This window comes from Mixophyes fleayi, chromosome 2 (assembly GCF_038048845.1).
Source record: "Mixophyes fleayi isolate aMixFle1 chromosome 2, aMixFle1.hap1, whole genome shotgun sequence".
NCBI classification, from domain to species: domain Eukaryota; kingdom Metazoa; phylum Chordata; class Amphibia; order Anura; family Limnodynastidae; genus Mixophyes; species Mixophyes fleayi.
The window spans coordinates 97,526,035-97,547,726 of record NC_134403.1 but is presented as its reverse complement, the minus strand read 5'-3'; the positions used below and the strand labels follow the sequence as shown (position 1 = coordinate 97,547,726).

Genomic DNA, 21,692 nt, shown 5'->3' with positions numbered 1-21,692 from the left:
AGGCAAGTTCCAGCCATGACTAGGTCATAGCAGGACAAGAGTTACTAATGCCCAATTTACACAGTCAATGCCTAATTCTTTTTAGCTAGCTCTCCATTTGTTTACGGGAAGTATGATAAGCTGCTTCATACTTAACCAGCATCACAAATAGAAGGAAATATGTAAAAAAAAATAGGTCTAGAACTGCACAGACAAAACATTAACAAGGTGTTTTGATTTTTAAATGTCATCCAACAGGCAATTCATTCTGCAAAACTCTCCTAGTTGGATTAAACAAATCATAACTTTGGTTAATGGTCAAAATTTAGGGCTGCCCCATGATAAATAAAACAATATTGGACTCTAAGGAGAAATACAAAATGTGAGTGAGAAACAGAGAGGGGAGTTTCAAGTCTTGAAAACATCCCGGAAATATCTTCCAAGCATGGTTTGTAAACATGCACAGAATGGGCTGGATTAATGAAGAGATGGAGATAGAAGCACTGTGGTGATATCATTTATAAGGAGAGATTTAAGCAAGGGTCACCCGATGCAAGTTTTAGTCCTGGACCTGGGATCTTCAGTCACACCATGGAAAACAGAACTGAAAATGTGAAAGCAGACTTAAAAACACTGGAGTTCAACCTTTCAATTGATCTTCAGCTTCAATTGAAGGGTACATATTATAAAGTCACAGCATATCAGGTGTAACGCTATTTTCTAGCTATGCTGCAAACATATCTGCTTAGATTAAAGAAACTTATTTCTAACAATTGCTTTTCCTCAGGCCACATGCTGCGAGGTCTTACCTAAAGTGCATAAAATAAACTAAATATAGTTATTCAACCTAGTGTTTGACTCTGAGCCATCTTAAGGCATGGACACGCTGGGCAGTTGCCCTCGGGCCCCAGGAGCATAGGTGCCCCTTAGGCTTGTCAACTTTTCAGTATATTATTCCATTAAGAAAGCAATTCTCTGCAAAGAAATTTCACAAATGTTTGAGTTGAACCCTTGATTAATAATAAATAATTCATAGTAATTTTGTACTGTGCCATCTTCATCTGTATGATTTACCAACGGAGTACCATTTATATGTTGAATTTCTTGTTTTTCAACTTCAAGGCTCATAATATATTGTCCAAACGTTTGTGTGGATTAATCTCTCCTGTACAGAATGTTTTTTTAATGTTTATACAGTGATTTTGTTGGAGGAACCAATAAATAGAATTTTATTGATCATTTACATTTTTATTCCTGTGAGTGGTTGTGTAGGTAGGACCCCAGTGCGCTGCCTTGCCCGGTAGTCAATAATGTTGCTAAGACGGCCCTGGGTTGACTACGGGTGGCATGCTGAAGATTAGATGCATTGCTGCACAAATCACATAACGGTTTAGTAATGCTTCTTTTTAATGAAGACATTCTTCTGAAGATTCTGATACTTTGTGGAAACACATCTGAGAGAATTTAGTAAATGTAGAAAAAATTAAGTGCAAAATTTCTAACCTGACAATTATTACACAGCAATTTTGTTTAATTAAAGAAAAACAAGTAAAATAAAAAGGTGCCTGTTCTAAATAGTGCATATATATATATATATATATATATATATATATATATATATATATATATATATATATATATATATGAACATGGAGAGGACCTGACATTATAAAGAGGGGAACAAAAATTCAATTAATGTATTGTTCATGTGTTAAGAAATTATATCGGACAGTTGAAAGAGGTATAGGTCAGGGTCTTATGGATATAGTGTACTATACATGACAGTTTTAACAATGGATAATTTACAGTTTCCTGCAAAATTACAATACAGTTTCGCTATGGACTTTAGGGAAGATTCAAGTAGTTTTTTCACAGTTTTGCTGGCAAAGGATGATGGCAGTCCCCTGTCTGCAGTGAGCAGGCACACATGTAATTCCCTTCTGCTGCTCATAGTATAAATGTGTGCACTGCTCCGAGCAAAAGTAGTCACAGGCCAAGGACTGTGGACCACAACAACCCAGTTCAAAATTTGCTTCTACTTTTCCTCGACTTTTGTGAATGGTCGCACTAAGTAGTAAAAGCAAATCCAGGATATCCCAGCATCTGGTACCATGTACCAGAGCCGTAACGACGGCGGTGCGGGCGGTGCGACCGCCCAGGGCGCAAGCCCAAGGAGGCGCAGCCGCCCGATACCAGCCTCTGTGCCCAGATGAATCGCGGTTCTACAAGCTCCCCTACAATCTCCCCTACAAGCAACATTCCCGGCATCAAAAGCAGTGCAGTGGAACGCATATGCGTTCCACCGAAAGCAGGAAGTTCGGCATTTGGAACGCATTTGCGTTCCAAATGCCGAACTTCCTGTCATTGGAACGCACATGCGTTCCACTGCGGAAAGGCAAGAGGCTGAAGAAAAAAATCTCTCCCCCCGCCCCCACCCCCACGCCCACTGTGTGGACAACCAAGTCATTGTCCAGAATGTCAGTCTGCATACACCTAAGGACATATCAGAAGTACTTAAGATGATTATGGACTTTCTTATGCTTTCTAATGGTTAGTAAAGTGGTTTTAATTGATCTTCATCTGACATTGTGGTACTATCTCTCAGCTCCCTGCTAGGTTTAGATGTTTATAGACAGCTGCAAGAAATAATTATAACCTTATTTCCCTGTCCTCCTCAACTGCTTTTTATTAATGAAGTTCAATAATCATATTTCGAAATCTGGGTTTTGCAAAGTATCTGTTAACAAGCACGGTAAGCTCGACCATGAGACTGGCTCCACATGTAAAATAATCCAAATGTATATTACAATTTGTGGGTCATTCGTTATTACTGATAATGGCATTTATAAGGAATGCCCTGCAGGGTGCTACAAATTAAATAAATGGCTGAAAAGCACATGAGAAAATCAATGTATTAAACGTTGCAGGAGACCATACAAGCTAATACATTAAAGTCATCTAAGGGTGGTAAATGCTTTAAATGTTACTATTGCTAGATTAAAATAATTATGACTTAATAATAGATGACATGCCAAATATTATTATTATTATTATTATCATGAAACTGAATTTCTTGACAAATCAATGCAGATTCTGACCCCTTTGCAGAGCTGTAACTAGGCATGTGTGGGCGGTGCCATCGCCAAGGGGCGCAAGCCCAAGGAGGCGCAGCAGCCACCCGCTACCTGGCACTGAATTAGACTGAGACTTTCCCGCAGAATTCTTTAAGTAAAGTGATAGCCACACCCCCACATTAGGTTGGCCACACCCACTTGGCAAATGTCACTCCCATTTAGATGGGGGCGCCAGTGCCCTGTCTCGCCCAGGGCACTAAAATGTCTAGTTACGGCACTGCCATGTACATACTATACTAGCATACTTTTCTAAAAGCATGACAGGACAGCCTATCTTACATTATAAAAGCAGCACATGGTAGTGTAAGGAACCTGCACATGTTATGCTTAGATGTGCTCACGTCCTCTGCACCACCGATAGCATTTCATAGGGTGGAAAACAAGAATATGGTGATTTCAAATGAGAAAAAAAAGCTGCTTGTTTTTCAGGAAATAAACTGTCTAACAAAGGGCACTCACAGGTTAAGACAGGTGCTTAGAGAAGTGGCTGATAAACCTTAGTTTTACTTTTCTAAGAATGGAATATTTATGTGTTTGTGATGGTTTTCAGATCTATACAGGGAAGGTAAATATTTCCAGCTCCAAGTACTCCCTCTATAAATCAATGTTCTATCAGTGTAACCTGCTTTCATTTTGCCCTAAGCCTTCAATGTTTCGCATGAACTATGCGTAATGCATTTGGCAAAACAGCAGTGTGTGCTTGTCCCATTAAAGCTGAAAAATGTCCATACAAGCTGTATTTCAAAAGCACAGGGAGAAATGTGCAGTAATAAAATGGTCTAATCCTCCTGGAAGTTGTGTGGCTGTGTATGTATAGCACACTACAGTGTTTTCCTCTTCACTCTCAAAATGAACGTGGGATGAAAATCAGTAAGTGCCCCAGCAAGATACGTGTATATGAATCTGTTAAAGTCCCTTACTTAAGTAAAATGAATGCAGCTGAGCTATATTATTTACATGCAGCTAGCTTGTGGGTTATACATATTTAAAGGTCACACTAAAGTTTTGGGGCTAGATATTGATTTGTTTCGTTTAGCATTATTGCTGCCTGACTTCATACAAACATTACATGGTAAAATACAAGCAGAAAGTATTTCAGAACTGTTGCAGGCAAACTTAAACTAAACTAGACAGCAGACACCGATGTCCTTTCTCCATTCATAATAGTGAGACCTAGATGTTGTCTGCTATAGAATCCCCATAACAAGCAAAGCTGGAGGCCTTGTATGATAGACATCTTGTGTCTTTTCAAGAGATGGTAACTTATACCATATACTTATTAGCACTTGTGAAACTCTAGTATCTACAGTCAATGATCCCAATAACATCCATTTGTAATGAGAAATCAAAGTCACTTCTGCTATACATGTTCTATATTTTACCTTTATGAGATCTTAGAATATATATCAAATAGTGTGTTCCAATATAGTTCTAGAAACTATTTTAAAGAGGCAATGGTGACCTATAATGTAATTCCATGTAAATGATAAATTAATACTTGTAATAACATATTGCACATTATGTTCTATCTATACAGTACATTCTCATCTATTGTGGCTGAACTGTACTAATGGGCAGCAATTATGGGCAGCACGGTGGCTAAGTGATTACCACTTCTGCCTCACAGCGCTGGGGTTATGAGTTCAATTCCCGACCATGGCCTTATCTGTGTGGAGTTTGTATGTTCTCCCTGTGTTTGCGTGGGTTTCCTCCTGGTGCTCCGATTTCCTCCCACACTCCAAAAACATACTAGTAGGTTAATTGGCTGCTATCAAAATTGACCCTAATCTCTCTCTCTCTGTCTGTGTGTGTAAATTAGGGAATTTAGACTGTAAGCTCCAATGGGGCAGGGACATCATGAGTGAGTTCTCTGTACAGTGTTGTGGAATCAGTGGCGCTATATAAATAAATGGTGATGATGATAATGTGTAGACCAAAGGTTTGCAAAACCCTCTTTCATTTCACAGGATTCAAAAGTAATCTCTTAATCTCAATGTTCACTCAGGGTCATTTCAGAAAGTGCAAGAATATGCCTCCACGCAGTACAAATTTCATTTGATCCTGGTGTGAGCAAAAGTGTGCATCACGCAAATCTTTTGCATGTGAAAATGACACCATCTGATTGGAGGTGCAACATTTTGCATCTTCTGCTGGGAGTCGCTGGGCAGATTGAGGCGCTCCTTGCTGAGTGCAGGCTAGGAGCCTGAATGCATTGAGTTATATATACACACACATGAAAAAACAAGGTTTTGTTATGGGTGATATGATTTAAATGCACTTCAATGAGCTAACAGGGCACATTTAGGGGAGGTGGCATTCCCTGTTAAAAGGGACACAGAACATTTTTCTGTCACAAAGGACTTGATATGTACACATTATTTACATACAATCTTTAAACATACAAAAGTGCTGTTCTTTCACGCTCGTGATTAATATAAGAAATAACTGGAAGTGTACGACGTAGTGTTTTAGAAGACAAATGGGAACGTTTAGATTGAGGAACGAGTGGTCCAAAAGTGTCAGTAAGTAGGAAATGACGTGTTTACACTTCCCACCATGCACATTTCATGTCATTCCCACAATCTCGCCAAACTATAGGCAGCAGTTACAAGGACTAGAAGATGGGTATGTGCAAAGTGGACTAATCACCACAGTTTGTAAATGATCTTTAGACAGTTACTTACTTTAATATCCTCAAAGGCTCAAATTTGGAACACAGCAAACCATTCAAATCATTGTCTTACTTGTTTTACACCAGGGGATCACATTTTTTTGGTCCGTAAAACTTAACTTGCCTGAACATGTAAAAGATGTACTATTTACTACAGTAAAGGAGGAACCACTGTGCAGTAATGCAATTCTTCAGTTCTGCTATACCTCTCATCATTGTTAAAAAGCCTCCACACGAGGATGCAGATACTAGTATTTCTGTCCCAGTACTCAGAGGCCGAATGTTGTGACCCTGTTCTCTATACAGATAATAACTATTATACTTGGCACTATGACTATGCATGTCCTAGGCACCAGATAGAGCTATTAATATTGGCGCCACGCATAGCTCTCAAAATAGACTGGCATATTAAAATTAGTACCTGATATGGCACCATAGATTAGACGTGGCACTCTACCTGGCTCTATGAATTAGACGTGGCATTCTATCTGGCTCTATGAATTAGACGTGGCACTCTATCTGGCTCTATGAATTAGACGTGGCACTCTATCTGGCTCTATGAATTAGACGTGGCACTCTATCTGGCTCTATGAATTAGACGTGGCACTCTATCTGGCTCTATGAATTAGACGTGGCACTCTATCTGGCTCTATGAATTAGACGTGGCACTCTATCTGGCTCTATGAATTAGACTTGAACAACTAGCTTATCAAACCACACAGGTATGGGTGAGGGTGAGGGCTATGGGTATTAATGTTCTACCAAATTAGCACCAAATATTAGCAAAAGTACTTTTACCCATGACACTCCTAGTAACCTTTTATGGGATTTTGCATTTTCCAGCTCCTCTATAATGTTATAGGCTGGTATATCGCTTACATTCACTCAATATCCTCTTTATGCTCATGGCAAATGGCTCCATTAATCTGCTGGTGTCAATTTAACACACAAACACTTACGCAGTTCTGAGTAAACAATTATCAGCATTTTTATAACATAACACACTCTACATAGCACACTATAATATTATTGTATGTCAGACAGAAAAACTAAAAGAAGTTATATTGAGTTAAACATTCTATGATTTTATAGTACATTTCTATACTCAACCTTTGTCAAGTACTAAAATAAACGCACCCTTAATAGTGTATGTCTAAAAAAAGTAAACAGCCATTCTAAATTCGAAAAACCTGTAGCGCTCGTCAGCAAAACATCTTCTCCAAGTGGATATATATTCCATGCACATCTTGAACTTCTCAGTGTATTTTATCTCTTTTGTTAAAGAGACTGTTGCATGTTGTTTTTTATATAGCAACAATCATTCAATAAAACAAACTTAGTTCCTAGTTCAAACTAACTTTCTGAGACGGAACGGACCACAACAGCCATGATTGTTATAACAAGGGATGAGCCCAAATATTTAAATACATATTTTAAATTGAACTTATTAAAGAGTTATGCAAGTTGTATTGTTCTGTTTATATTGAACTAAACAAGGATTGTAATGTGGCACTGCACACTACTCTGCAACACATGGTACCAGCCACAATTTCGGCTTATGTAGGAATTGTTAACTGAATTGAATTGTGTTTGCATAAATGCAACAAGGCTGGACATATCTTAGCTTCTACGTCGCTACGGTAACTAAGAAACACTCCCTGATAATGAAAGTATGTTACCCCCCTACGCTCAGCCAACAAAAATCTCTAATGTATATTCCATGAGCCATTTAAACTAGTTGCCGACATTCAGTGTGCTCAAGAACAGCTTACTATTACACCAGCCACAGACACGCTAACTTCTATATGACACACCAGTCAGGATATCACTTGGGTTTCCAGTGAATACTAGAACTAAATATTTATATAGCTATAAAAAGACCATATTTTTGGACATTGCTAAGGATGACAACTTTGGTAATAACGGAGTCACTGTGGGAAGGTACAACAGGTCTCCTGAAGCAATTAAATCAGAAATGGTTAAGGGCAACAGACTCAACCAATCCATGCTGCTTACAATAGTCAGACTTTAAGACTGGCAACACCAGCTTTGGAAAAGAGAAGAACTGTGGTCACCTGAACACACAGTTTGAGAATTTCACATACTTACCAACTATGCTGGGTATTTTCAGCGACAATGTCCCGAGTTCCAACAATAAGAGAAGCTTACTGATTTCAGTCTGGAGCCATGCCCAATATTGAGTTTGACTAAGCTGTTCAAGGGTGTGGCCTGGGAAGATCAGACCATTGCTGAATGTGTCCTGTTTTTTGTATTTGGATTGCTGGGAGGTGTTTCAGACAATCATAAAACTACGTTTTTGGATGTATAGATTATTTTAGGTGGACTTTCCTATTTTTGTAAACTGATGTAGCTTCAAGCTTGAGGCATGAATACAAAATCTCAAAGAATTAAGGGTGTCATTATACCATTGTTTCAAACTTTAATCCCTTATTTGCTTTGCTCTTCTGGAAAAAACATAATATATTTACTCATAACCATCATTGTCTCATTGTCTATTCCTTCTTCCAGTTGGGAAACCATAGGTTTCTATGTACACAGACGAGGACTCTGGTAGTGTGTGCATGGAGTAGGAGATTTAGTGCTCGTCATTCGGCGGGTACTAAAAACGCAGGACAGCGAGGTATCAGACTCCGAAGAAGAAGGAACTATAGAAACGGGCACAGTAATTTCTCGTTGCACTGTGCTACACAACCCTGTATTGGTTTTACCAATCAATAGCATTTAATTAGAAAGCATTGATTACAAATATTTACCAGTCATGGATATGGGATAAGAAGATTATAGTTCATTTATTTCCAATTTTTTTTGGTGCCGCAAGTTTCCTGTTATTCAAAGCAGTCAAGATTTCCTTGAACTAAAGTATTTAACGTCATTCCTACCAGAATAATGTTAATATTTATTCAGTTTAAATAACTCCATCTATTTTTCATGTTATTTGTTAAATTGACAAAAGGTAATCACCGTCAGGGACAGTGAGCTAATTTTTGAGATGGCTGTATAAATTTGTGTAATGTTTCTATTACCCTGCCAAAAACCACTTAACTAATATTCTAATGAAGACATTTTCTCGGCAGCATTGTCCATGTTCCATTATACGTTGTAATAGTGATACTAAAAGATTTAACAGATTCATTGCGGGCTTTTAAATTGAAGGAAAAGTAGGAGGATTTATTAAAATGTGTGGCCTGGCCTACTAAATTGTCCGATCTGTCATCCATAAAATGCACCTGGGATTTGCAAGGCAGTAAAATAAGGCTCGGGAAATGCAAACCTCCACATACCAGCAATGGATGAATGAATATTTCTGAAATGTCAGACATCCCCCATCATCTTTTTTACTGGAAGCATTGGATATTTAACCTATACTGGAGAAGCCTAGCACCATCTTTCCATTCTCTCACAATCATTATTGCAAACCACTTGTGCACCGATCTTCATGGGCAAAATTTACTGATCAGTAGGAAGAGAGATGTAACATTTTAAAACAAACTTCAAATCATAGAGACATGAAACTTGTAGATCAAAAAAAACAAAAAACGCCAGTTTTCCAGTTCTCCAAAATACCTATTTTGGTTACAGATGCACAATTACACTTCAAAATAATCAAAACACTGCATTAAACTGTTGCCAGTGGCATGTGCCAGCTCAATGTGCTTTGTGCACCATGCCTGACCTTTCAGCTACACAAAAGATGCAATCATCTTGGCTACCTCCCAACTATACCACAAGCCAATCAGTTCCTTACAACATTCAGCTATCACTCCCCTGTAAACAAGTAACCTTCACATTCTCCAATCTCGCATGCACTGGCTGCCTTGTTACTATACAATTATTGTAGAACCTTGCGGAATCTATTTATTCAGTAACATAATGACTGTATTATGTCCCTGGCTCAGACTGTACAGCATAAGGACACAATAGAAGTGTTGTGACGGAATTTTACATTTGCCACAGGACCCTCACAATACAGCAAGTAATATAAAAATCCTGAAATAAAAGCAGGTACAAAAGGTTTTCAATTCATTATTACTAATCAAAAACCTTCTGCTAAATTGCGTTTGTTTTTACTTTATAACACTTTCACATAGACGGTATATTTTTCCATTTGCTCACTCCCAACTTGGTGTGTGAACAGACACACACTTGTGAGCCAGGCCAGGACAGCTCAACAGGAATGAACAGGGGAAGTGTGAGAAGGCCAAGATTCCACCCAGACACAACAAACAGGCTTCAACACAGAGCAAGTAGTAATTAAATTAACATGGAAAAAGAAATGGAACATTTAAAGAAAAAAAATCCAACAATTTTCTGTTGCAAGATTAGTAACAGCTTGCAAATCTAGGCACCTGTTCAATTAATCAATACATTTATAACCTAAATTGTAACAAAACATGTAGACTAGTACTACTGTATTCCACAATGTATTCCTGTTTAGCATGTTCTGTAATACTTAAAGATGCTGGTCACCATATAAGGTCAGTATGTACCCATAGATGTCCAAACAGTGTATCTGAATGGATCTGGAACCCATATATTCCTTTTTTAACTAGGACTATTCAACTATGTCTATGCAATTCAATCAACTAGCAACCTGTCCATCACTTCTATAAAGTGTAGAAAAGAGACTATTCCTATGCCCATAGTACCAACTGAAATCTTGAATTGAGTGAAATAGATAATCTGAGATATATACCGGTACCCAGTGAGCACACACTAAAGTGAACACATGATCTTGTGAATAAATGGACACATCTCATAAAAGTCAGATATTACAGCTTATTTTTGCTAAATTATTGAAAAAACATTTGAACTTCAGATTCTGAAGCTTATGGTTAACAATATACAACCCTCTCATTAACTGCCCTGATATATAAGAACAGTAATCATACAGCAGTGGTGGGACCCCCGATATTCTTCAAGGGTCGCCTGTGTGGACCCCGGACCACCAAAAGGGCCGAACATTACCTTAATTTCAAAACAACTCCGGCACCTCATACCACTCATCCCAAAATGTACCCACATGCTTCTAAATTCCACCACATGCTCTCTTTTGTAACAAGTGGGGGTACTTGTTACACAATGTCCCCCCATGCAGTGGCTGCGCTACATTTTTTTACCGGCAGAGTAAAAATACTAAGTTATAACAATGCTCCCCGGCTTAAATGGCAAGTTTTAAACATCATATGCCAATTTGATAGTACATTTCGTTAACTGAAAAAGGATATACTCCTCTCTTACATGATTTATATACAGTATATATATATGTATATAAATAATATACACATATGTAAAACCTTACCTTGAGGGATAGTTGTTCATGTATCACAGTGTGGTCCTACAATACATAATGTACCAACTTAAAATGTAATTGTTATAACTCGGGATAACTCTCATTGCCCTAAAAGCATAAATCCTAAAAAAAAAAAACCTCTCTCTCATTATACTGATCCTTCAGCAAACAAATTAGTTACTTTCAGACGCTGAACTGGGTTTTACTATGGCCTTGGATTCTCCTTCCTATATTGGAACAACAGGGATACAGTCACCGTGATGCTGCCCTTTCATAGACAGTGCTTTGTGTCAGTGATGTAACTGCCAGAAATGACCTCTAACGGCTTTAGCTGATATATTTAGACAACTTGATTCCTGTGTGAAGGGAACACACACACATATATATCGTGGTTCCTTGGCCCTCGCTGAGGCTTGCTTCTTCCTCCTCAGCTGCAGGATCTACAAGGGCTTCTTGCAGCTGTGAACAGGTATGACATGATGGCAGCAAGAGCTGCGGAGCTCTCTTGCTGACAGAACGTGTCACTCTTTCCTCCTTACGTGTGCAACATGCGCCCACTTCTGTAATCAGAATGTCCTCCTCCTGTCATTACCAATGGAGGCAGAAGAGATAGGGAAGCACTGTGCTTTAATTATTTTCTGTCCTGATGATTAGTCATTAGTCTCATGCGTAGAAATACAATGATTTTGAAGAGTGCCTGGGTTTTCTAAAGCATCAGACACCTGTACAGGCATTAGTACGATCACTGCCCACATGTATTACAAAACCCCCCCATATGCCACTCAGATCCCTCCACAGACCTCTGTACATCTTCTCATAGAACCTCTGCACCCCCCCCCCCTTGAACATACCTCTCTACACTTACCTGCTCAGCCGGGTCCGCAGAGGAGGAGGGGGCGGATGTACTCCAGAATACACTGCCCTAATTCCTCCCCCTCCTCTGATTGGCTGTGCTTGCTTAGGTGATATCGGGAGCAGCAGGCTGGTAGCCGCAGGTAAAGGCTTTGCGAGCCACCTGTTGCCTGCATCTGTTCTACAGTGTTGGAAACAGGCAGCGTATAGATTGTTAGCTAATTAGAATGAAGCCAATTAAATGACTACTTCCTACTAAATTGATAGATTGAATATTAGTTCAGCTCACAAAATGTCTTCTCTGTCTGTAGACAATGGATACACTAAGTATTTTTTTATTTTTATTAGAATAGTCAGAGCATTTGATTGAATTTGGACCATGTGTTTACAAAAACGCTTATAAAAGCATAAACTTATTTTTGATGTTTGAAACGATATAAACTTGACCATAATGATGACATCAAAAACAAATATTATCTCATATATTTGACAGTAATGATAATTGAAGACAAGTGCTATCTGCATTGGATCACCTTCTCCATTACTGCCAGGCCCTACTCTTACAATTCTGCTGTTTTATTTAACTTCTATTCTCACTGCTCATTGTTTGCCCAGATGCTGTGCTAAAAATATAACTTCTTATATGGGACAATGAACCATATAAAGAGGAAGGCGGGAGACCACATGGTGCAGACAGCATTTCTCTGCCTCCTCCTCCGATTGGCTGTGCTCTGTGACCTCCCAGTGTTGAGCAAAGGTCACATGACATAGAAGCCAGCTGATCCATACTCCACCCATTATGACATAATGGGAGGAATTCAATAGCCGGCAATGTGGTGCGCGGACATTGCGATGCGCACATTACAGTAGAAAGCTCCGCCACAAAGTGTCTCAGACGTTCCAGACACATCGCAGCTAATTGAATATCCCCCCAATGTCAAAGCAGGGGCATAGAGCTGTGTGGCTCTAGTTAAGGTAGCTGGGCCACCTCTTGCCCATCGCAATTCCTTCAGCAAACTGACAATCTATGCTGTTGCACAAATTTTCTTCTACATTCCTTTAAAAATATACTGCCAGGTTTCCAGTGGTTTTTAACATGCTATTAATGAGATTTTTTTTCAGGTTCCATTTCAAAATAACCATTTCTGAATAAGATGCGCGATAATCCTCTATTTCACAAGTTCCAATAGCATCCTAAATTATGCATACCTTGAGTCACTTTTACATTTCTAGGTGCACGTTGGGATGGAGACGCAATTCAGTGGTTTTAAAACAAAGCATTCAAGCAGGAAAGAATAACTTGTACAGCATTAACTGCTTCCCAGCTCCAAGACTCTCTGTCTGGTCAAGGTAAGCACACAAGGCAATAAAACATATCTGTAGGCAGAGCATGGGAATAGCTGGAAGTGACAAGGACTCACTGAATGTCATACTGTTCACTTTCTTATCTGTGTGACCTCTCCCTTCATGTAATGCAGGAAACATATCTGAATTAGCATCTCTGCTTAAGGGCCATTGCCCCCATAAAAGCCTCCTGGTTAAGTTTCTGCTGGAGCAAATGAAATGACACTTTAAGTGCAGTGAAGGTTACCGTTATATAGAAGCCAGGCTTCCTAAAGCATTGGGGCGTGGGCCACTTTCATTAATATCACGCCAGCTTAAGTGAAAAGGACAAGCTCCAACCCTGCACTGCTCCATATTTCACTGCTATGGTAATTATAATTGGTTAGAAAAAACACAGTTACTGCTACCATTACAACACAAACTGCATCTGTTTTAACGCCCCATTGCAACAAGGTCAGCTTTCCTTAAACATCTCTGCTCCTCCAGATATAAACATATTTAACTCATGGAAATACTGAAACCTGCAGACAACAATAATGTAATCAGAACATAACATTTTTAGGCATCTCAAACGGCCTAAAGGGGTGTATTCGAAAGAAGTTTAATCAGTTGCCTTTTTTTGTTTTCAAAAGGATAATTGGAATACTGCATACTACATGCTCTGGCCAGCTAGACCTATGATAATAAGCCCGAAATGAACAGTGAATAGATGAATTGCTGTTTCATAAAGACATTAACAATGTCAGGATTAAAGAGTAAAACAAAACACATTGTTGAGTGTTCTATAAATTCCCATAGTGTAAGCAACTCTTTTACTCAACAATATATACACAAACATGTTTATTATTAGGCAGAAATCCCACAAGCACTAACACAATAATGTACACTAGAGATGTAATTATGTTTAATTTATTAGCCATCTCAAAAAACTGAAAAACACAAACTGAATGTACAAGGCATCTATTCATACATATGAAAGTAATTAGTCAGCATTACGGTATATAAGGATATCATCATTTACAGAGTGCAGTTTTGTATATTATATTTATATATTACACACACCAGTGTATGCAAGTTTAGACTCTCCTGGCCCCATTACATTGTACGTTTCACTGAATTAGTAGGGGGAAAAAGTTCCATCCTCTTCAGATTATAAATATATATGTTCATGTCTTTAATTCCGCAAATAGTAATTGCACATTTAACATTTTGAAAAAACAAAACCAGGCAGTGACAATGTGGTATGTGCAAGAGTTTGTACACCCTGTAAGTCAGCAGTCTGGTAAACCGTCTTTGGCAGAAATCACAGCTCCCTCACATTTCGTGTACCGCGCTTTCTATTCTTGCTTTGCAAATTTTATCCATCTGTTACTTCAAAAAATATTATTAAGTCTTCTTGCATGCACTGCATGAGATCTCCCCACATATGTCTAACAACAATCTGTATAAGCCATTAGAAAACCCTAATATTTAATTCCAGCATTCTACTTCATGGTGGATTTGTGAGGCAAGTATTGGAAGACTGTCTTGTTGAAATATACATCTTCCTTTCAATTTCAACTTCAACTATTTGTTGATATATAGTTGCAAACATTATTCCTTCGACCTAGACAGTATGTCCGATTGCACTGGCTGCCATCCAACATTAAAGCATATTACATCCACCCCATGCTTACCGGGATGCAAGATGGTCTTTTCCTCACACGCTTCACCAGGTTTTCTACAAATGTCTCTCTTGTGGCTGTAACTAAAAAGTATATATTTTTTTCCCATCAGTCCACAACAGTCTGGCTTATGTATGTATTGTTTTGCATACTTTTGAAGTTTATGTTTGTAAGGAGACCATAATAATTCCTCCCCAACAACTATTCCATGCAGATCATTCCTGTGTAAGCACCAATACTCTGGTGCGAGCTAAGGACAGGTAAACACTACAGAATTTTCCAACCAATGTGTTATCTACAACGACTGTACCTACGACTGAAGTTCCGAACAGTCGGTCGATTCATGTACACACCATAAACGTTTTCATTTTTAATTTTTGTACAACCAACCGTCCGGACAGTGATTTTTGTCAGTCATAACATCGTCTCAAAAGATTGTGATTCCATACACATTGAAATGATATATGGCCTCTCTGCAGCAATAAATCAAATAAATTTAAATAAAGGGCTGAACATCACTGGCAAAAAATTGCCACAAACTCAGATTCCTGAAAAGGAAATACGTTATTACCAGTCATTCTATACTGCATCTTTGTGTATAGTGTACGTTCATCCGCAAATGCACATTTACTATGGTTTATTTTACAATTTATTTTAATATAATGGCTACAATTGAACAACAGCAAGTACGTGGTCTTTTGCTACTTGCTATGGCAAGAACACTGCAAGCACAGACCCAGAGTGAAAGAAGGAGAAAGAATCTAACCTGTTGGACCAAAGAGGAGAGACTCATTCACTCATATGCCCCTGCTACAGGAGATACGGGACAACATTCCAAAGAGGATGAATGAGCCCACAGTACCGGAGCTGCTCCAACTCTTCATCCCCCTCATCCAGAAGGAAGACACCCGTTTAAGGAGACCCATATCCACAGAGCAGAGACTGGTTGCTAACCTGACAATTTAGGCACAGGAAGGACACTGGCTGATCTCAAATACGGCAATTCACCTCAAGCTCTAAGTTTGATAATACCTGAGACCTGTGATACTATAGCTCAGTTCTGCATGGACAGTATATGAAGGTTGTACAACAAATACTCTGTTTTTTTTAAAAAAAAAAAATTATTAAAGTAAAAATTAAAAAAACCATAAAATTACATATTAAAAACCACACACAAAACAGAATCCTTTCCATGCCAAACTTAAAAACAATGAACTTAATTTTGTTTTTGTAGCTGATGAAGTGTTTACGCTACACACCAATGTATTAAAAACTTATTTCACAAAGAAATCTGTCAACAGAGAGGAGGTTCTTTAATTAGAGATTGTCCAGAGCTAGACATGTTGTAGAAAATGCTTTTGTATCATCCAAATTCATATACTGTGTGCTACCTCTTAGAAAGTGACGATTGTGAGTATTCAACAGAGATTGCTGTTTTTCCCCATCATTTGGATTTGAGACAAATTACAAAGGTCATTATATGAAGTTATGGAATTGAAACTAGTGTGGATAAGCACAGATCTCTGGATTGACTTCTATCATCTCACTAAGAGCGGAACCTTCCCTACAGTATTTTCTATAGGCATAGTCAGCGGGCCACTGACTAATTAAGGTTGGAAAAGGACATCATAATTTGGTTATATGCAGTTTTGAGAATAAATGGTTTGTACCAATCTGCTATGTTTTGGTGATATTTTGGATATATCACAGACAATTGGGAAATCACATGAGCTCATTTCTTATGTTATATTTTAGATATTGTGTATATGTTTTTATGGAGGTTTAATAAATTCATCTAAATAATATCTACAAGTCTCTTAGCATTTTGATAGTAAAGGGTGCACAGTTGCATTATTCATTTTTCTTTTAGATTTTGTTATTGGGGAGTGCAGACGCCCAGCAACTGATTGCCTTGTGCTACTGTCATACCCAGAGCTGAAAGTTTTTTTTTAGCTTAAGAGTATTTATTTAACCTTTTGTTGTCTTCACCAAGTTTACTGAGAGTTAAAAGTATTAATAAAAGTAAAAGGACACTCAAACTTTGTCACATGGCACATTCACAGTTTTATTTTTACCAAGCTGTTAAATTCACCAAATAAATAGCAATTGTGGGCAGCACAGTGGCTTAGTGGTTAGCACTTCTGCCTCACAGCGCTGGTGTCATGAGTTCAATTCCCGACCATGGCCATATCTGTGTGGAGTTTGTATGTTCTCCCCGTGTTTGCGTGGGTTTCCTCCAGGTGCTGCGGTTTCCTCCCACACGCCAAAAACATACTAGTAGGTTAATTGGCTGCTATCAAAAATTGACCCTAGTCTCTCTCTCTCTCTCTCTCTCTCTCTCTCTGTGTATGTTAGGGAATTTAGACTGTAAGCTCCAATGGGGGCAGGGACTGATGTGAGTGAGTTCTCTGTACAGCACTGCGGAATCAGTGGCGCTATATAAATAAATGGTGATGATGGTGATGAATTGTGTATTGAAATGTACAGAAATATGTCAAGTTTAAGTTGGTGTTAAGTTCTTTTCAAGTAGAGATTCAGTGAAACAAGCAATGTGACCAAGGAATGCACATTTTAACATTTTTTAAAATACAATTATATTTATGAACACAACTAAAAGAATTTCTGATATGCTCCTTTACATACTTTTGAAACACAAAATTATATTTTGAAAGTCCCCATCCAAACACTGGTTAGAATTGTTTGTGCTGCCAAATACAGCATACGAAGGCTAAAAAAAAAAAATTATATTTAAAAAAAAAAATAAAAAAAAATGTTCACACTTTACACTTTTCACAAAAAACCTATACACTGGAATACACGCAAACTTAATTTAAAAGGAAACTTTTGCAGCGATCACTTGCACTATGAGAAAGTACTAACTGCTCTGAAAAGGCGAAGAGGCCGAAAAGCAGAACAAAAAAACCCCAATGAGTTTAATGGGAAAAAAATAGGCTGTGGTCTTCCAGGTATATTTGGTTTTCATGAAATAGAGACTGCAGTGCTCTATTACATTTTAGCACATACTTCTTTTATAATGTTCCTGAACAGAAATTGGATTTTAATAGTTATCAAACAAGTATTTTAGGAGGGTAATAACATAAAATAAATAAATGTCAATCTGCAAATCTAATTTCTTGAATGAAATATGCATCTAAAACATATTCAAGTAAATTTATTAAACGTTGCCCAAATCTGATAAATATATTGAATGCAATTATTCTGTTTCACCTTTTGCAAAATACAACTTACAGAAATAAAGCTTTGCCCCTTGTAGAAACCATGCAAGTACTTGTGGTTATTGAATAGCAGAAAGCTAAGAGCAGAAATGTAATATTGCCCTAATAATCAATAGACATGGGGGACCTTACACCCGATTTAAAAAAATAGGCCCCAGGCTATTTTGGATGGGACATTTCTCCATTTACAAAATGATGGTGCAGTACCAATACATCTATTAACACATTATCAAAACCACACAATTGTTGTATTACAAATTATTAGTGATTTTTATATTTAGTACAGGTGTATTATTTGTATATTTTATGCAAACTCGTGCAGACAATAGTAGCACTACCACTATGGTATTAGCTCAAAAAATGAACTATAGTTTCTGAAACTGACTTCTCGTTTATACATTAATATCTATATTAACCATCTAGCAAATGGGATAATAAATGATAGAAAAGACAGCCGCTCATATAAAGGAAGTCCAATGTACATATCAGTCACCAATTGTCTGTGCCTCTATTCTTCAAACCAAATGAGTTTGTGTTAATATTCAGTGGATGGTGGAACAATATTTCCAAATAATTTTAGGTATTTCTAGATTACTACTCATTGCGCTCCTTGCTAATATTATATATATATATATATATATATATATATATATATATATATATATATATATATATATATATATATATATATATAGAGCTGCATTCATATAACAATGATAACAATAGCGCACGAAACATTTCTTGTGAAGTGAATGGAAAGGTCGGATAGAGTCCTGAAATGATATCCAAACCCCTTGCATGATCATGCTCATTCTGGACCCCCTCCAACAAATTTGGGGTTGCGACCTAAACACGCCCACCGCGCCATGTGTTCTATGCGGCTTGTTGTAATTAAAGGACAAATCGCTGAAGTGATTATTTTTTCCTTTTGCCCCCTCTTGTGGCTGGCCACGCCACTCTAGCTAATGGCCAATGGCCCCTCAGTTGAGCTTCGCTGTGGGTCCCTACCACTGTGTTCCCTGGTGGGCCTATCTTGCCTCAGTGTGTGTGTGTGTGTGTGTGTGTGTGTGTGTGTGTGTGTGTGTGTGTGTGTGTGTGTGTGTATATATATATTAAGTTGTGTCTGTAGGAGAATGTTAGTCCAGTGGTAAAGATGAAGAGCTCATGGGGAAGTAATGCCGTGGATTAATGTGTACTTTGTTCTGTGCATGCAACAAAATACCTTGAGTGGTAAAGGCTGCTTCATCTGTGCTTTAGCCAACTGTTATATCCAAATAGCTAGTTTTAAAACAGTGCTGCTTATTGCTACCGAGGACCAATATATATATATATATATATATATATATATATATACATACTCTAGTACCTGAGCACATTCAAATACTTTCCACTTCAATATAAAATAAACTTAATGTTCAATTGTATCTCTTTGCATCAGATTCCCGAATCAGACATAGTCCTGATTCAAATTGCTTGTCTTTGTTAGCTTTCTTTTGGCCTAATTGCCCTCATACATTAGGCAAGGTGATACCAATTGCAAGTTTTTTTCTTATTTTTTTAAGATATTTTAAATGTGGTTTAGTGCCTTTAAAATGCTGTTTATTCAATGTTCAAAATATATTAAAAAAATTCATATTGCCACAAAAAAGAGGTTACATACTGACCCTTTTTTTTTTTTATGTACCGACAATGACATTCTGTGAAATATATAAAACAGTAATGAAAAGAAAAAAGATAATGAAGGGAGGGTAAGGAAATAAAAAGAGACCTGAGTGGGTGGGTACCATCTAACATGACCTTCAGATTCTCATCCACAGCATAAAACACATTCAAATTTTTAATGATTCAGAGATAATACAAAGGAGTCCATTTCTCCACAGTGTTATAGGATACTTCATCAGACAAATGTTCTGCATCTTTAGAATGGACTCCATATGTGTTGGAGTAACACTTTGTTTCCAGGTAGCGGAGATGAGAAACCTGGCTGCACAGACTTGTGGTACTGGGAGTCCTAAAAAAATGCAACAGTATTTTAGATAGCGCGATACGCTGAAAAACAATACAGGTGCACATCAGCAAGGCTGCAATGGGAGCTTCTATGATGGGACCTTAAGAGAGATGTGCATACATTAATACCCTCAAACATCAATGAGCTGAACTGTGCCAAAACACCTCAAATATGATATCAGAGACTAATAAACTAATGCAGAACATGATTACTTCAAGCTACTGCTGTTAGACGTGGTTTTAGTAGCTATTGAATCATGGGGTGAACTCATTTTTTCACATTTGGCTTCTTCATGGTTTAATATTAGGTTTAACAATTTGGTCCTGAAATGCAAAAACATTGAATTAAAAGGAGAGTGTACCTTATTTTTCACATGACTGTGTATAGGGTTATATCAAGTTTTAGAGAGATATTAATTATTTTGACATACTATCTGACATATACAATTGGAGAGCTTTGTTTGCTAGTCCTCGCTCCTACACATGTCCCCTGTAATGATGCCATTGCAGGGGGTGTAGTCTTTCACAAGGTTATGTGCATGTGCATGCACGCATATGGTCAGTACATGCACAGTATCACATGTACTATGTGCATGTGCCCATGTTACAACTTCACAGTTGTTGGAGCCAGCCCTTACATAGTAGACATGCACTGAGTACACCTAGACTAAAGGAGTCCTTGGAGTGCAGGTCTATGTTTTATAAGACCATGATCAGCATTCCACATGCTCTTTTGGACTGCTGCAACGACTAGAAAATAAGTAGGTATTTCATTCCCCCTTTTCCACTCTTCCCTTCTTTCCTACTATTGTTTATAGGAGCATTAAGGAATAATATTGGGACAAAAAGAATACTGGGAGCAGATATAATGGATACAGGAATGTGGGAGTAGGAATATCCTCATTGACAGAGTATTATTAGACAGGGATTATAACGGGATAAGTAATATAATGAGAAAAAGATTATAATAAATAATGATAATCTATGGGAAGGATAAAAAAAAAGGATTTTTGGAATTGTGATTGATAGATTGATAGTCTCATATTGTAATGCCGTGATTACACTGAGAAACACGGGGATTGTACACATACACATGGAGATAGGAGTTGTAAAAGAGATACAGGAAGAGATCAATAGTGAAAGCTACTATACCTACACACAGATATTGTATCTATGCTGAATTGAACTGTTATAAGTACAGTGTGTATGTTATTGAAAACATACGATGTTACATTGTAGTGAAAGTAAAATATTATTTTATACATGTGTATCTGCACTGTGATTGTGGATTGTCTATAGTATATACAGCCCATATACAGTACATTTAGGACTTCAGTAGTTGTGGTTTAAATTGCACAAAAGAGATTATGGATGTGATTAAACTAGAAGTACAACAGATGTAACAAGTGTTTAGTCACTGTTAGGACTCATTGTTCTGTAACAGGCTTGCAGTACCTCTGTGTCACCAGAGGTGCTGCTGTTATGACTTTGGAC

General features: G+C 37.8%; 1 protein-coding gene across 5 annotated transcripts in view; it reads right to left on the bottom strand.

Moving 5' to 3' along the window:
• Positions 1-21,692, bottom strand: part of ENOX1 (ecto-NOX disulfide-thiol exchanger 1) — a 398,268-nt gene that overhangs the window by 256,079 nt on the left and 120,497 nt on the right. The window contains exon 1 of one of the 5 annotated variants that reach the window (XM_075199756.1): positions 11,105-11,123. The exons of the other annotated variants lie outside the window; for them this stretch is intronic. The gene's annotated coding sequence lies outside the window, so the exon portion shown is untranslated. Of the gene's footprint in view, positions 1-11,104; positions 11,124-21,692 lie in introns of those variants that run through there. 5 annotated transcript variants of the gene reach the window in all.